Source organism: Ostrinia nubilalis, chromosome 4 (assembly GCF_963855985.1).
Source record: "Ostrinia nubilalis chromosome 4, ilOstNubi1.1, whole genome shotgun sequence".
NCBI lineage: Eukaryota > Metazoa > Arthropoda > Insecta > Lepidoptera > Crambidae > Ostrinia > Ostrinia nubilalis.
This window is the reverse complement of record NC_087091.1, coordinates 13959168-13974258: the sequence shown is the minus strand read 5'-3', so window position 1 is coordinate 13974258 and position 15091 is coordinate 13959168. Positions and strand designations below refer to the sequence as shown.

The following is a 15091-nucleotide window of genomic DNA, read 5'->3' as shown; positions in this document are numbered from 1 at the left end:
CATATGATTATGGAGTATTATTTTATGGTTATTATGGCTCTAATAACTGTTATTTGCGGTCAAAAGGGTAAATGTAACTATACGTGATGTGATTCAGCTTTGTGTCTTTTATCGAAGCGTTGATATTTAACAACTGAACCACAGGAATTAATTTTCATTTGATGATCTTTAACAATCCAGTTTGATAATCTTAATTCTGTTAGTTCATCTAAAATTAGGTCTAGATTTTAACACATGCAACACAAAAAACTCACTTGACTTCTTGTTTGTGAGTTGCAATAACTAAGATTAAAATTTTGGTGTCAATGGCGTTTAAGTAGGTGTAAAATAGTAAAGTGTTTTAGTGGGAGTCTTCAATTAACTACTTTGCAGTGTAACTTAAAGAATCTCCCTGAATAGACATGTTGACACCGCCAATCAATTGACGTACTTTTTAAAACTGTCAAATCGAAACTCTCCTATAGATTTTGTATGGCACTACAAACAAGTGACGTCACTATTTTGTCAACTCAATTAAACTACTTTTTTAAATTACAATGCGACCAAAAATCGTAATTTACAGGTATTTTAAAATTAATTAAGTTCTTAAGACCAGAATGAAGTGTCTTTTTAGAAAAGTTGTGATTTCGAATTATTGGGGAATGGTGTCAAATTGTCTATTCTATTAATAGGTAACATTTAAAAGTATAATACAATTTATACAATGCTCATTGGGCTTAAAATCGCAAGGTATTCAAATGTAGCCCTTCTAAATTAAGCCGTCGGTAGCAGAGTCGCTTATTATCATTCACCACGCATAAATAATCGGTGCCATTTCCTAACGCAGTAATAAGTCCATTCTAAGTACAGTCGTGATGAGACTGTTGAGTGGAGGAATAAAGTTATCAGGCAGTATACTTAAGTATCAAATTAGCCATAAGAGTGCCATGGAACTAAATATATAGGGTGGAAACGATAAGTGATCTCATTCGATTATTTCTAAACTATACAAGATATCGAAAAACTGGTTACTGATCCTGAAAGTGCTTTACGAGCTCTATCCAACGGTACCAATAATAGGTTACAGAATTAACTGGATCTATCCGAAAATTAATTGTTTTCAGCTTCCATACATTTAGTAAAACCACATAATATTAAAAACTATACAAGATATTAAAAAACTGGTTACTGATCCTGAAAGTGCTTCACAAGCTCTATCCAACGATACTAATAATAGGTTACAAAATTAACTGGATCCATCCTAAAATTCAATGTTTCCAGCTTCCATACATTTAGTACAGCCACAGTCATGGCACTCATGTCTTGATAATACACTCGACATCAAATAAATCGCACCTCCCGCGACAAGCATTTTCAAACGTATGCTTTCCCACTTCCCACCAATATTGGCACCATTTGAAAGCCTAGCTCTAACCTTCATTTCATTAAAGGAAAGGTTTTTACCCCAAAAATGTGTCTTTAGAAGGATCCAGAGTCACTTCTTCAAAAAATAGGTAGTTACGCTAGAGCCAACTTTTATGGCTATAAAACTGTTAAGTTGGGATTAATCGCTATCCATCTGTTAAAGAGGACACGTGAGATAATTATTTGGTTTTATAACCATAAAAATTGGTCTAATTGATCCCATAGGTGGGCCCAAAGTGAGGTATTTTTTCAAGTCACATTTATGGTATATGTTAATCATTTATTAAGAAATTAAATGTGTTTTTCTTTAAGGATATTTATTGGGCTTTCAAATAACACCAATATTGTTGGGGCACCATGATTGTGTCAGAAGAAAATCGTTAAAGTTCGCGTCGCGGAAGGTGCGGTTTATTTGATGTTGAGTATATTATAGCAAGTAAAGCCTAAAACCAATGTTTTCCATGAATAATTTTAAATAAGAATGCAAATTACGAGTTCATTTTAAGTGTTTATTGTTTAATAAAAAAAATTAATACTTCTAATTTTGTTTGACTGGCATACATTTAGTATGGAGGCTGAAAACATTTAATTTTCGGATAGATCCAGTTTATTATGTAACCTATTATTTGTACCGTTTGAAAGAGCTTGTGAAGCACTTTCAGAATCAGTAATCAGTTTTTCGATATCTTGTATAGTTTAGAAATAATCGAGTGAGATCACTTAACGTTTCCACCCTGTAGAGTTCGAAGCTTAGGGAAGACAGTTTTGTTTATCTAATGTGATGAAGGTATAAATACGAGTAGATAGATAAATAAGATCGTCAATTATTTACAGGAATTACGTTTCAATAACTTTACATTTCACACGATAGAGAGGTGAGCTCAAGCATAGCTTTATTTCTTGCTAGCGGCCCGCCCCGGGTTCGCACGGTTGCAATGGAATTTCCCGGCTTTTCTTTTCTATAATATGCATATTTATACCTATAAACCTTCCTCTTGAGTCACTCTATCTATTAAAACCGCATCAAAATCCGTTGCGTAGTTCTAAAGAGCTAAGCATACATAGGGACAGTCAGCGGAAAGCGATTTTTTATTATAATATGTAATGATAGTGATGTAAACCTCTGTCATTGCATATAATGTCGCTCCTAAGTTTCAATCCCTTTATTTCTTTCTTTAAGTAACAATCGTACCTTGTGATTTTAACCATATTGTGTTCTATCTAATGCCATACTCTACAGGCATGCTATTTGCAAGAAGATATCCATTTGACTTCTCAGACAATAATAATTCTATAGCGTCTTAGGGTGGATTCGACCAAACAAGAGTAAATATTAATCTCAGAATAAATCGTCACTTATTCGACATTTTGACATATTTACTATACCTACTGACTGTCAATGTGCCATAAACATACCAAGAGTTATTCTCGGATAAATGTTTGGTCGAATCGGGCCTTAGGATATAATTATGGAATAGAAGATGCTATAAAGCACTAAGTTTAAATTAGTATCTTTAGCACGAGTATCTGACCTCTATCTAACCTTGCTAACGATTGTACCGTTCCATGATTGGTCTAGCTCCATTATACTTTAGCTACCCAGATAATGTAGCTCTAAAGTCCGAAATAATATATTATTTAAGTTTTAATATTTTAGCCACAACGAGTGTTTTGGTTATTTATTTGAAACCACTGATAATATCGTGATTGCTTGTACAAGCCATTCTAGGTTTTACTACAAGGATTTATCTACATATTTCAGTAAAGTCTGAGTTTAGTTGGAAAATTTTATACGGTACAGTCAGCGTCAAATAGTTAAGAGACACCCAAAGTGGTCAAAAAGATAACAACACAATTGTAACAAAAACGTGTTGGAAACTTTTTGGCTACTTTGGCACAGTGTTTTTTTTGACCCGAAAAAGTGACATTCTGTTTTTATCACTAATATCCAAAGTTTAACTTATTATTAATGTTAGACTAAAACACCCAGGTGACAAATAGCTATAGATTATTTTTAAAAAAATATTTTAGAAAATTTATTTTGTACTGGGTCAAACTACAATTTTATTATTATTTAAAGAAACGTACACACTAAGCTTCTCTTTGCATTGCTGGTAGGTAGGTTGGTGTATGGCGAATATTATTGCACCTATAATTATTTAAAAGTAGTTATAGGAACGACAGTATGATTATTTTTTAAATTTAAGAAATTATTATTTTTCTCTTTTTCTACGCCGAAGTAGAATCTCTGCTTAGGTCAGATACATTTCTTAAAATAAGCTCTATCACCTATAATTTTTCTATATTCTAACTCGGCCGCAATTTCGAGAAAAAGTATTTTTTCCAAAATGTTAGGATTGTCACAAAAAATGACCTTACGTAGTTCCACTTTCTTTAGGGTTCCGTGGCCAAAGGATGCTAACGGGACATCTTTGACTACAGCGAAATGAATTTGAAACGTACCAGACAGCATTTTTCACGACACGGCTCACTTTAGACCTTTTAAGCCATCCGAATCCGAAAGCGAGGGATCAATGCACAACACCACCGCCATAAATAAACCTGGAATTCACGGGAATTTCCCGTTTCGTGGAACTTCGTAGCTATTTGCGTTCGCAAACTGAAGCGATGCGAACGGGAAAAAGTTGGCGAGACTGACTTATTTGGAGTCAATGATTGATAAATGAAGAATTGAATGAAGACCTGAACAAAGCATGAAGGGGTTAAGAAAGAGGTTAGATATTTATCTATTTAGAACACACTTTATTGTATACCACGTAAGACAAGAAAAGAAAAGAATGAATAAGAAGAGGTTTATGATATTGATTGGATTAGGAATTGGAATATTCTAAAATATGATACTTAGAGTATTATTAGCTTATCACGAAATAGTTATAGGTTTTATAGAGCAGATAAAAACAGCCTTGCCGAACAGAATTCATTGCTAAATGTATAGGTAGGTAGGTATGGATATGTCGCAGTCAGATTGTATAATCCGCCGTTTTACATTACAGCTAGGCATTTTGCATTACAGCTCTGTTTTGTAATACGTCGGATTAACGTTTAGCCGGATTGAATACGGCTAAATGAAAATCCGCCGGAATGTATTCGGCGCCAAACGTTCTTCAATACGGCTAGCCGTAATGTAAAACAGCGGGTCATTACCCGCCGCTTTGACAGTTTTTAGTTCCTATTTTCAATACCGTGGCGCTGCCGGACAAAGTGGCTATGTATTCTGGTGTTCGGCGGAATCCTACACAATATTATTAGTGTAAAAATATGAAATCATGGCTATGGCCGGTGAAGATAATTTTATCTTAAAGAAAAATAACCCAGAAAAAATGACTAAAACTTTATTGTTTTGAGTTACCTGTTCCCTTTGATCATTTTTAATGTCTAAAAAAGACTAAAGCCAAATATCTAATTAATTCTTAAAATGTTTAGAAAAGTCTAATTGTTTTGAGTTACTTTTTTTTAGATGGCTATCCCTTGTGATTTATAAATAAGTAAAAAAAAAATACTGAAGCCAAATATATTATTTAGTATACAGTAACGAAGGTAATAATTCTTAAAATCTGTCTTATTAAAATTTATTTTCATTAAACATTGTTTTATTTTGTAAGTATGGTCACCCTACAATCTATAGAAGTACGATGCGGCTAAACGTGGGCCGCCGTATTGAAGAACGTATCGCAATGACAATCCGCCTAAACGTTGAACCGCCGTATTACAAAACAGAGCTGTAATGTAAAATGCCTAGTGGTAATGTAAAACGGCGGATTATATTTATTTATTTAAAACTTATATGCACATAGAACGGTGTACATAAGGCGGACTTAATGCCTTTCGGCATTTTCCTCCAGTCAACCTTAGGGCCAAACTGAGAGTAAAGTAGGCGGTATAAAATTACTATGAATATAGAAAAAAAAAATACATAAATAACATATGAATACATACATAGATACATACATATATAATATAATAATAAGATGGATGACAAAGGGAGAAAAAAAAGAGAAGGAAAAAAAAAGGGGAAAAAAAGGAGGTTGAACAGAAATCATGAAGATGAAACACCAGCGAGAAAATGTTTGCGCACATGAAATTTAAAGGTGGACTTGCTGGGAGCCTGCCTGACGTTTTCAGGGAGACCGTTCCAAAGACGAATGGAATGTAGAAGAAAAGAGTTGGAAAGAAAACCAGTACGATGAGAAGGAGTGGAAAGAAGAAGCGTATTAGAGGAACGTAGTTGACGAGAGTGAGTTGAACTGAGGAGCGTATATTGGGATTTTAGGTAAGAAGGAGAATTTGGATTGTTTAAGATTGAAAAAAGTGTTAAAAGGATTCTGACTTTTCGTCGAAAAGGTATAGGTAACCATTGAAGCTTAGACCGGAATGAGGAAATGTGGTCATATTTGCGCAAGCAGAATATAAACCGGATACAGTTGTTGAGGAGCCGGTCTAGCTTATTGACATGAATTTGGTTTAGGTCAGGATAACATACATCAGCATAATCTATGACTGGTAGAATAAGGGTATGGACAAGGGAGATTTTGGTCTTAATTGGAAGGAAGTATTTCAGTCTGCAAAGGGAGCGCAATGTGGCGATGACCCTCCGACTTATCTCAGATACGTGGGTTGTCCAGCTGAGACTAGAATCTAGATAAAGACCGAGATTTTTGACGGACGAACAGTATGGGATATCAACCCCATCAAAATTGACAGAGGTGACATCATCCATATTCAAGCGGCAAAGTTGACGCTGGCTACCGACAATTATTGCCTGGCATTTGTTGGGATTTACAGCAACCCCGTAGCGACTCGACCATTTTCTGATATATTCCAGATCGTCATTTATGTACTGTACTGCTTGATCAATTTCATCATGGTGACAATGTCGGTACAATTGAAGGTCGTCGGCGTAAAGATGGTGAGATGAGCCAATATTGTGGGTAATAGAGTTAATAAAAATTGAGAAAAGTAAAGGTGAAAGTATGCCACCCTGCGGGACACCGGTCAGTAGGTCACGCCAGTGGGAAACAGTTTTATCAATGCGTACCGCCTGTTGGCGCCCGCAGAGGTAAGAGGCGAACCAATCCATAGCAACCGGTGACAAATTGTAACGGGATAGCATCGATAGGAGGACTTCATGATCAACTGTGTTGAAGGCGTTGGAAAAATCGATAAGTACCAGTAAAGTAAGTTGGCCATGCTCCATTCCCATCCTGATGTCTTCCGTTACTTTGAGTAATGCAGTGCTGGTGCTGTGACCCGGACGGAAACCGGATTGGAAAGGACTTAGAAGGTTATTGGTGAAAATGAGATTAGACAGCTGAGAATGAACAACTGCCTCTAGGGTTTTGGAAAGGAAAGGTAGTATTGATATGGGCCTAAAGTTATTTAATGTGGCAGGATTTGGAATTTTGGGAAGAGGGGTGACAAAAGCTTTGCACCAGATACGGGGAAATGTGCCAGAGGATAGGGAAAAATTTATAATGTGAGTAATGAAAGGAAGTAGGAATTCAAGGAGTATAAGGATCATGGTACGGCTGATGTCATCGACGCCAACCGCTTTGGATTTTATGGAGTGGATAATTTTCCTGACCCCATCATCAGACACCGCGGAGAAAACAAAGACTTCTGGAACCAAAAGAGCTGTGGAAGTTACCTCGGAGATGGTTTGTGATCTAATGAGTGGATCCAATACGGAAGCAGAGGAAAAATGAGTATTGAGGTCATCGCCAGAGAAAGAAGAGTGGGTGAGCTTTGTAGGATTTTTACCGATACCCAGTGTTTTGAGAAACTTCCAAACATCAGCTGAAGAGGCATCGATAATGTTGTCATGGATGTGACGACGTTTGGCAGATCTCACCACCTGATTGCAGCGGTTTCTAGCCGCTTTGTATTTGCACCAGTTGATATCAGAGCGGTCACGCTTATAGTTGTGGAAGGCCCTGTCTCGACGAGTCATCGCCATACGCACACCCTTCGAGATCCATGGTGCAGGTGGACGTTTAAGTTTCACAAGCCGCAGCGGCGCGTGCACGTCATAGAGGGTTAGTAGATTGGAGTTGAAGACGGCGACCTTGTCATCGATAGTTGTTGCAGACACAACTTGATCCCAGTCGAGTGAGGCTGCATCGCGCCTAATGGCGTCTGCATCCACCTTAGACATACTACGCATAAGCACGGTCTCTGGTTTCTGTTTGCTAGTGTGTAGCCTGTAGCTCGCGTAAACAAGATCGTGTCGTGAGAAACCTGGTGCAGGACACTGACCATGCGCAATAATACTGTCAGGTGCGGATGTGATTACAAGGTCGAGTAAGGTGTCAGGGGAATCAATATTGTGGTGGGTGGCTTGTAACGGAAGGATAGAGAGATTCAAGGAAGTGACCAATGAGGTAAGTTTGGTAGAGGAAGAGGAATTTACAAGAAGATTGGTATTGAAGTCGCCCATGATTAAGTGATGTATGTAATCTGCGGAAATCGGATCCAAAGCAGACTCGAGCTTGGGGAGGTAGTCCACCCCAGGGGGGCAGTACACCACCCCAAGGACAGCCTTGATGCCCTTCACGTTTACTTCGATGAAAATAAACTCGCCCGTCGCACTATAGGGAGACGGTGACATACACAGCACCTTATATGGGATGTCACTACGAAGGTAGATAGCAACACCGCCACCACCTTTACCAGTGCGGTCATTCCTTATAAGAATGAAACCTGGAAGAGCGTAGGCCGCGGACTCGAGGCAAGGTTTGAGCCAGCTCTCAGAAACGAGGACAGCATGAAGATTAGTGATGGAAAAAGAGTCGAGAAGATCAGAGTAGTGGGAAGGAATACTTTGTGCGTTTATGTGGCAAACATTGAGAAATCGCTTAGTGTTAGAGAACTTATGGGATAGAGTATCTTTGAGGGTAAGAATGTCATGAAAAGATTCATCTTCAGTTGAAAGAGAATCATGAGCAGAGTAAAATGATTCGTCATCCATATATAAATACAATACATAAAAATAAGATAAATATAATATTATATGGCACTAACTAAATAATCAAAATATTTAAACACAGCACTTTGGCCTGCCGGCTTACAAAATTAATTTAAAGAACACATCTATTTTTAAGCTTGGAGGTACCAGACCCACACAGAATAAAATTAATGTAAATGAGTAAACACCGTGTATGGAAAAATAGAAACAGGACAAACGGAAAAAAAAATATCAAGAAAAGTTTTTAAAAATTAATAAAAAGCATTATGGGATCGTGTGAAACGAAACGCAATAGGTCATCAAAGTTTTTACTCTGCTGTTCGAGAAACCTACAGTAAAAAAGAAAAAAAAAAGAAACATTAAAAAAATAAATGTAGATTTCCGAACGAAGGTAAGAATGTCATAATTGACACTTTGACAGATATTGCAAGAAAGAGGTTAGAAAGAAAAATTTATTGTGAAATGAAAAAGTTCGTGAGTAATGTAAACAGAGATGAATTTTAGAATGTGCAAAAGTGGGTAAAGGTACCTCCAAAGACAGCCAAGTGAGCACGCACTATTGTGGGGTAATCACTTCCCGGAGATTTGCTTGGTGACCGTGCGTTTGGAGCGTTGCGTTGACGCGGTGGAGCCGATCTTGTTCCTCTTCTCCGTAGTCACGGGGCTCTCTCTCGCTGGGGCTGCTGACGCTGGCTGCTTGGCACAATCCAAATCACCCTCACTATGTATATGCCGACGTGTGCCGTCGGGCAGCTTGGCGTAAATGTTGCCATCCAACGTCCAACAGTTTGTTATGCCGAACCGCTTGCGTGCTTCTATAAAAAGCTGTTGCCTCCTACGTGTGAGGAACTCTGATAACACCGTAGGGGTCCCCTTCAAGGCAGTTTTCTTCCTCCTAACTGCAGTCTTTGTCGGATGGTCAGCGAAGCGAACCAGGATAGGTCGTGTGCGGTCTTTAGAGGCAGTTCCTAGCCTGTGACATGCTGAGAACTGAGAAGCTGTCAAGTATATATATACAATCCGACTGCGACAGATATAAGGTATTTTACGAGGTCTTAAAACGCCAGTTGTGTCAAGGAAGTAGAGTAGGTACTTTCGACGACACTTGAAGTCCAATTCTTTTTTCGCAACATTATTCCTAGAGAAATATTTGAAATTGGCATAAACAGATAACATGACCAAATTATACATAGGTGCTTAGCTGAACGCAAAGGGACTTTATAACAGTAATTGGAGTTTATAAATAAACGATTTGTTTTGAGTCGGAACCTCTTTTGTGCGTAAACGTAAACGATATTGGGGAATTCACAAAACATTGGTCGCTTTGATCACACAAACTTCAGTTTATCGATAAAAGACGAAACCTGAAAATGGCTCCGAGTTTCCTGTCGACAACAAACCGTTAACTGTTAAGCTATCTATTTGTGTCGTAAAGCGAGCAATTCTACAAGTTTGATACTGTGAAAAGGGTTGCTTTACGCCAGAGGCGCGGGTCGTGAGGGCCCGAAAAAAGCCTTAGGTCTAACGCGAAATAAATTGCCGGTTAGTGACGGGAGGTTTCAATAGATGAACAATATATCGATAGTATCGATAAAGTAATGCCATAACATTTTGCAGTGCGTATAGCATCACGATATCTAAGCCACGATAGCCGAACGGTGAAGCGGTCGGAGTGGCTGACTCGAGATCCGAGGAACGCGGGTTCGAATTCCACCGCTGCTCGACTATTGTGGTGAGCCCACTCGTAACACAAGCTTATTTAGCTTAACACGAGGGGCTAACGGGACTATTAGTAATTTGTGCAATACAAATTGCTAATAATCTTTTTAAAAAATAATAATAATAAGCATCAACACTTGACAGTCCACTTCTTCCCTCGGCAGGCAGTTCTAGACTATTTGTGTGATTTCCCGTAATCCTACTTGGCCATCGGTCTACCTATGGGAATAAGGGTCTGCTCAACTAATCAAGTAACTTTAGACCTGAATAAATTACCTAAGTCATATTACTACCCAATAATCATTCAACTGGATGCAGGCAGGTCGATACCAACCGGTCATTATGGAAATCATTGGGAGAGGCCTATGTTTAGCAGTGGACGTCCTATGACTGAAATGATAATGATGAATGATGATAATACAAAATGCTGCAACTTTTTTAAAAGACAAAAATCACACTTAACCTGATGTACCAACTATCAATTTTAATCAATATTCAGAAGCTCTAGTCAAAATCTATATTATCGATACCTACCTGAAATGTAGCCATCACTGCAGTTCTATGGCCGTCGACTTTTACGAGCCAACCTGCTGTAACGCTCGCGTTGCTTAACGAAAGCGAACAACGAAATTCGTTTAACGGACCCCTAAAAGGACGCTTCACACCTCAACGGGTGAGGTTTCGAACAATGTTCATGAGATCGTTAAAGGTTGGAGAGATTCATAATAAATTATTTGTCACATGGTGTAACATTCAAGAATCAATGGGCCTTTATCTAACGCCCGTATTCACAAACGATGCTTGTTTAAGTGAAGCAGAAAATCGAACGCACAGCGTTGAATAGAGCTCTGTGATTGGTTCGTGTGTCACCCTGTGCGTCCACGCGCAGTGTGAGACCTCAGTAATGTTCGTGAATACGGGCGTTACTTGTCTATCACTGTACTGCAAGATCCATTAATTTTATATGGATAAATGACTACAATAATAATTAATTCATACACCATTGCGATAAATGTCAATTACAGCCTCATAACTGTGCCCAACGATGATTGCTTTAAAGTTAACGACAACGCATATTTTCCGCAACATGAAAGATTGTCAGACTAGTTCAGTGGCTGCCAAACCGGTCCCAAAGCTTCTGATCTCTCCTGATGCTTATATAATTGAATCGACTAATGCCCCATTCCGTTTTTTACCCTCGGATAATTCATACAGGGTGTCCCAAGATTAGCACGTCACACTGACACTGGAGGTAGCTCTTAAAACGCACTGAACAAGCCTAATGTTTATAGAAAAGTTTCAAGAACTTAAGATTGTTTTCTTTCTTTTTAGTTATTAATGTCCATAGAAAAGTTTGATGAGTTTTGAAATATGACCAATATTATTTTTAAAAATGGACATAGACTTCTTCAACATCTTAAGCTCATCTGCCTCTGGTGTCAGAGTGACGAGTTTTAATATTGGGACACCCTGGTATATCTTTTTTACACCCAGCCCTGGCGTGTCCGGTCGAGAATTCCATTGTAATTATTACAAAATAAAAGGTAATTTAAAGCTCCACATAATAACATAGTATTGACGCTTATGACGGAGTCAAGAGTTGCACGCGATAATTAAAGTTTTGGATTCTGGGCCAGCGGGTGTAAAAAATTAAAGGTATAGTGGTCATAGTGGACAGCATATTCAGAAACAATGTAGCATCTTATGTGGTCATTATAATAGTCGCAGTTTTGTAACAAAAATGAGGGATGTCTTTAAAATCTTCTTGGTTAGGTATCGAGGGTCATAGACTCGTAGTGGACAGCACATTCAGAAACAATGTAATCTTATGTGGTTATAGTAGGTGCTGTTTTATAACAAAAATGAGGGATGTCCTTAAAATCTTCTTGGTAAGATATCGAGTGAATTATAATTGATATAACATTTAATCTGTCGGGATCGGTATTATACATACTCTATCAGTCGACAGTAATTAATATAGTTTAGTAAAAAATACTCACTCGTACTATCTAGGTACGTCTTTTAGTTATTTGATAAAATCTGTCAATGATTGCAAGTTAAAATTATTATTAAGGCCCAGTAGTGCAGTAAATGTTTGTTTACCGTTTTTAAACATCGTCAAAGGCTCTACTTACGGCTTTATAGCAACTGGATAATGGTAACATACTCAAATCGATACTTTAACAACACACTATCGCGGTATATTTTGCACCTGTATAGCGGATAATAACAACCTGCATAAATCAACCCGATGGGATGGGCCATGGGGTAAAAAATACTACCTGATCTCCCAAAATAGGGAGCGAGGATCAAATTATAGATCAAAACGATTAAGTTTCTAATCTTTGTCCTCATAAAAACGTTCCACGTTTAATAACCAGAGAAACGCATATATCATTATGGTCAAGAACAACAACAACTAACGATTTTTTTATACTAAAACGCTTTTAAAAAATACTTTCTGTAATGTTTACGTGTAGGTATTTACGATAAGTTTCTGTATCTATTTAATGGTTAAGGAACATTACTGGTAGACAATACGCAGTAAATATCAGCAAAGTTTTTGTTTGCAAGATTGCTTACGTCTTTTGGCGGCGACTAAACGAAGGCACATTTGCAAGTTTTACAACATACTTAATCTTCGTTTGTTTTTGTTTTAGAGCTTCCTTCAACCGCATGTACCTCATTAAAAACGTAGATTTATTTAATTTTCGTCCCTCTAACCCTTTCTTATCATGTGAGCTCAAACTTAAACCAGAACTGTAAATTTAACCCCTTGCATTCCGGATTCACAAAGGCGCATAGTAATTAGTGATGCTAGACACCTTTTATGAAGCCGGCCACATCAAAGGGACTCTCCTAACTAAGTTACCTAGGGCTAGGGCACCTAGGGCTGTGTGAACCTGGGACCCCACATGAATAAGTAATGCATGTGTTAGTTAAGAAAGTAAATGAATTGCTACCATGTGTAAAGATATTTTAGACTAGATTTTGCCTGCGTTTTCATATAAAATTTACCTAAAATGGTAACCAACAACCATATCAAAAAAATGTATTTTGATATTAATTATGACACAAAGAAATGAATAAGTAGCTGAACTACACTGGTCATCACAAAAATCGGCCCACCTACGTTTTACAGGAAAACTCGTTTCTACTGACACAATCATGGTGCCCCAACAATATTGGTGTTATTTGAAAGCCCAATAAATATCCTTAAAGAAAAACACATTTAATTTCCTAATAAACGATTAACATATACAATAAATGTTACTTGAAAAACTTGAAAAAAGACCTCACTTTGGGCTCACCTCTGGGATCAATTAGACCAATTTTTATGGTTATAAAACCAAATAATGATCTCACGTGTCCTCTTTAACAGATGGATAGCGATTAATCCCAAGTTTACAGTTTTACAGCCATAAAAGTTGGCTCAAGCGTAACTACCTATTTTTTGAAGAAGTGACTCTGGATTCTTCTACAGACACATTTTTGGGGTAAAAACCTTTCCTTTAATGAAATGAAGTTTAGAACTAGGCTTTTAAATGGTAATATAGTATAGTAATATTGGTGGGAAGTGGGGATGCATACCTACGTTTGAAAGTGCTTGTCGCGGGTGGGTCGATTTTTATGATGACCAGTGTATGTTTGAAAAAGAATATCCTGCAAAAGATTTAAGCAGTAAAAATAAACAAGCATTAAGACAGATTACATTTAATTTGACTTTATTATCAACGTCATAATAATTATTTATCATTGCATTGGTATGTACAGACGACGGCACGTCAACGTAAACACTGTGGCGTCTTATTTAGTCGTGATAGATGCGATTTTGCAACAAAAATGTATAACCTGATGTGCAGTTGACTGTACGTTCAACAAAGGCTAATTAATACGAACGTTACATTTTATTAATTAAAACACAATGCCTCCTTTATCCAGGATTTCAGTTAACTTTGACAGTGATGGATTTATAAAAACAACGTGTGGGTTAATTAACTTAACCTGTCCATCACTAATTAACTATAATGTTTTAACCCCTGGTGCGCGTGAAAAGGGTAGATAGGATTACAACCTGACAGACTGATGTGTCTACATGTAAATTGCAATAGTACGAATATGTGGATTCAGGATCACATAAAACAATATTGAATATTTTGCGAGCACCTTAATTTAACCTCGATTGTTAACTTGTTTGTACAGTATAATTAGTACTGTTAATTGTGAAAAATCTAAAACGTTAACATAACGGTATCGTTGTGGCCAATGAGCTATTGTCATAGTGACATTGACGTATTGTCAAAGTCACACTAGGATCAAACGTTAGAATAAAGGGACGCGCGGAGACGACTCCGCGCGCTTTTGTGCTAAGTGATGAATTGTATTAGAAATAAGGCAATACATAATAATGTGAAAGTTAAGTATCCAGTGTTTTATATTTATGAGAATAGATCTACCGGCCTCTAATAGTACTACCGTTCTATTCATCAATAAATAATATACAAGCCTCAAGACTTCGATAAAAATTACTCGTCATCACCAGAATAGTTTGAAATTGAAGACAAGCAAATAGAAATCTAGTAAACCACCCGTTTACAAATGAACCACATGTCTTCCAAAAATGATAGAACATAACCCAATATTAAACAATATTCCATTACCAAGAAATCCATTTTTATTCTGGACAGTCACAAAATTAGATTGTCGGCAGAACTCGTGCTCTAACAAAAAATCTTTTCCTTTCAAACTAAAATCGAGAATTTCCGAACTAACCACGAAGAACTTAATTGCTTAATCGAGCACAAGAAGGGATAATCAGATTGTCACTTGAAGGCATGATTTGAATGGAGACGAATTTCAAGAATCAGTGGATTCAACATATTTTTATCTCTAATACACCGCTTTTCTTAGAAACGATTTTTTTCTTGTTCCGATAAAGTTCTTTAGACACTCTTTGCTCGGCAAAAAAAAAATTAATTAAAATCT

At 37.3% G+C, this 15091-nt stretch overlaps 1 protein-coding gene and 1 long non-coding RNA gene across 2 annotated transcripts in view; one reads left to right on the top strand and one right to left on the bottom strand.

Annotated features, from left to right (window-relative positions):
* LOC135071225 (calcyphosin-like protein) overlaps positions 1-15091 on the top strand; it is an 85514-nt gene that overhangs the window by 877 nt on the left and 69546 nt on the right. The gene's annotated exons all lie outside the window — the stretch shown is intronic.
* LOC135071231 (uncharacterized) overlaps positions 1-15091 on the bottom strand; it is a 188706-nt gene that overhangs the window by 126466 nt on the left and 47149 nt on the right. The gene's annotated exons all lie outside the window — the stretch shown is intronic.